The following is a 3,302-nucleotide window of genomic DNA, read 5'->3' as shown; positions in this document are numbered from 1 at the left end:
TCTACTGTATGAGAAAAGCCATCTTCTTTGTTCCTTGCATCCCTTTCGGAGCCGCTGAGCGCAGCGGGAGGGCTGAAGGAGAGCTGGCCTCTGTCACCTTCTCACCGAGGGCCCCAGGCAGGCTCCCAGCTTCCCCATGTGGGACTGGAGCGCCCGTCCCACCTGGTCTCCGGGGCCCTTCCAGCCCCAACGCTCTGGGCTGCTTCTAATCTGAGAGGCAAAGGCCCGGGGGCACTGGCCCTGTCTTAGAAAAGCTGTCTGGATTCATTCAAGTGCAGTGTTTGGAAAAGGCTGGAGAGTCAGAATGTAGCATTCGCCACCACCTCCATCGACCCAGCCCTGCGTCTGGCTGGCACCTGCTTTTGCCCCACCCTGTTCTCACCCACTGGGGCTGGACTAGCGGAGGTTTCCAGAGAGACGGGGCTCCCTGCTCTCCAGAGCTGGCCGCAGAGTTGGGCCAGTTCCAAAACGATGCCCTCACTTCCTTTCGGCCACCCCACCCGCTCCCGGTTCTGGAAGCTTCTGCCTTCCTCCTGGACTATTTTAGCAATCAGGTCACCCGTGGGCTCACTCTGAGCTTGTGGCCAATTAGAACCCACATGCCTTCTTCACAGAAATGGTGGTACCTCTGCCTCCTCCAGATCCTTCCAAAGTCAGGGTCCTCGGGGTGAAAACACAGAACGAGGTGGTGACCTGGTGGTCCTCCCGTATCGGGAGGTGTGGGGGGCTTGCTCAGGAAGTGAGGCCAGGCACTGCTTCTGTCCCCATCGTGGCCAGCGCCCTGCAAAGGTGGCTGCTGGCATGGAGGGAGCGTTGGTCACAAGGACGTCGGGGTGGCCTGCACATCTGTGTGTTCCCACATGGTGCCGCATCGGTGCTGGAGACACAAGTCCCTCCCTCTGGTCCTCACTGGCCCCAGGCAGTGAGCTGATGCTCATTTGGAGGGGAGCTGAGTGACCTGTCAAGGTCACCGTGCTGGTGAGCAGCAGGGCTGAGACGGACCCTGGGGAGCCCCAGCAAAGCTCAAGTCCACCTGGGCTGCCCTGGCATTTCCCTAGGGCCTGGCAGACAGTGGCAGCCGGCCCAGCTGGCAAACCGTTCTCATGAAGCCTGGGAGGCTCTGCAGCCCTGGTTCTACCCAAATAGCAGGTTCCCAGGACCCCACGAAAAGCCCAAAGCCCCTTGTAGCCCGTGTGTTCCGCTCAGAGCTGCTGATTACCTACTCCTGCTTCTGCTAAGCCCTGGCCAACAGCAGGTGGAGCCTTCTGGCCTAAGACCCGCCCCCCGCCCCCTCCCCGACACCTTGGCTTCAGGCGGCGGAATGTGAGCCGGTTCCCATCCTTCCCTCCCCCAGGCCTCTGACTGACCACAGGCCTTTCCCGGCCAACGCGGAACCAGGTACTGGACCAAGAGCAGATCCTCGGGAGCCTGCAGTCCATCCAGGAGGAAAAAAGATAACAAACATGCAAACAGAAGGGTTCTCCGTGATTGTGTAACGGAGGTGCAGCGGGAGTGGGGGATGGGGGCAGGGCAACTGAGAGGGGGTGGAGAAGAGCTGCGGGAGGAGGGATGCAGGGGCCTGTGGCCTGGGGCTGGGAAGAGCTGGGCACCGTCCAGGAACTGAAGGAAAGCCAGTGTGGCTAGGGCAGCACAGTCCAATAGGAATAGAATGCGAGCCACACACGCAATTTACAATTTTCTAGTAGCCACAATAAAAAAGTAAAAAGAGGGAGTTGGCATGGGGTCTCTGTCCAGGCTGGTTCCACCACAGTTTCCTTTAAGATCACACTGACCTTGGACACAAGGCTGCCTTACAAAGTACACAGTGTTCCTGAAAGTACACCTTTCACAACAGTCTTAAAGTTTGCAGCAGAGGGCTTCCCTGGTGGCGCAGTGGTTGAGAGTCTGCCTGCCAGTGCAGGGGACACGGGTTCAAGCCCTGGTCTGGGAGGATCCCACATGCCGCGGAGCGGCTGGGCCCGTGAGCCACGATTACTGAGCCTGCGCGTCTGGAGCCTGTGCTCCACAACGAGAGAGGCCGCGATAGTGAGAGGCCCGCGCACCGCGATGAAGAGTGGCCCCCGCTTGCCACAGCTGGAGGAAGCCCTCGCACAGAAACGAAGACCCAACACAGCCATAAATAAATAAATAAATAAATAAATAAAAGAAAGAAACCACTTTAAAAAAAAAAAAAAAAAAGTTTGCAGCAGAAGAATGTAAAGTTCCTGCAGCAACAAGTGCACTTATTACCAATGATGGGATAGGAATAAATCCTGCACAGACAGCTGGAAATGCTTTTCCAAAGCAGAGTTCAGAACTGTGAATTACTCCTAGAGATCGTGTTGGAAGTTGTTAATATCTGCTACTTGGAACACACAATTACTTTTCAGAATAAATATTGGTATTGTAAAAAAAAAAGTAAAAAGAAATAGGTGAATTTCATTTTAATATTTTATTTAACCCAATATATCTCAAATATTAACATTTCAATGTAGAATCAATATAGAAATTATTATTATTATTATTTTTGGCCATGCCATGTGGCTTGCAGGATCTTTTTTTTTTTTTTTTTTTTTGGCTATATTCCCTGTGCTGTATATTACACCCTCAAACTTATTATTATTATTTTAAATTTATTTATTTATGGCTGTGTTGGGTCTTCGTTTCTGTGCGAGGGCTTTCTCTAGTTGCGGCGAGCGGGGGCCACTCTTCATCGCAGTGCGCGGGCCTCTCATCATCGCGGCCTCTCTTGTTGCGGAGCACAGGCTCCAGACGCGCAGGCTCAGCAGTTGTGGCTCACGGGCCTAGTCGCTCCGCGGCATGTGGGATCCTCCCAGACCAGGGCTCGAACCCGTGTCCCCTGCACTGGCAGGCAGATTCTCAACCACTGCGCCACCAGGGAAGCCCGGCTTGCAGAATCTTAGTTCCCTGACCAGGGATGGAACCCAGGCCCCCTGCAGTGGAAATGCTGAGTCCTAACCACTGGATCGCCAGGGAATTCCCAATATAGAAATTATTAATGAGACATTTTACATCTTTTTCGTACTACAGCTTCACGATCAGGTGTGTATTTTACATGGATGCGCACATCTCAATTCAGACTAGCCGCATTCCAAGGGCTCAGCAGCCCCGTATGGCTAGTGGCCACTGGTTAGGACAGCACAGGACTACGGGAGGGTGAGCGAAGGGAGGAGGTGTGAGATAAGGTCAGAGAGGTGGGCAGGGATCACCTTGGATTTATTCCAGGAGTTTCCGGAAGCCATGAGAGGGCTTTAAGTAGGGGCGTGATGTGATTCACTGCT

The 3,302-nt window shown here is 54.0% G+C and overlaps 1 pseudogene; it reads left to right on the top strand.

Moving 5' to 3' along the window:
* The first annotated feature begins 616 nt into the window (after positions 1–616).
* Positions 617–2,356, top strand: LOC118880998 (annotated as a pseudogene).
* Positions 2,357–3,302: the final 946 nt, after the last annotated feature.

Source organism: Balaenoptera musculus, chromosome 15 (assembly GCF_009873245.2).
Source record: "Balaenoptera musculus isolate JJ_BM4_2016_0621 chromosome 15, mBalMus1.pri.v3, whole genome shotgun sequence".
In the NCBI taxonomy this organism is placed as follows: Eukaryota; Metazoa; Chordata; class Mammalia; order Artiodactyla; family Balaenopteridae; genus Balaenoptera; species Balaenoptera musculus.
Note: the sequence above shows the minus strand (reverse complement) of the source record. Positions and strands in the feature narration are given on the sequence as shown.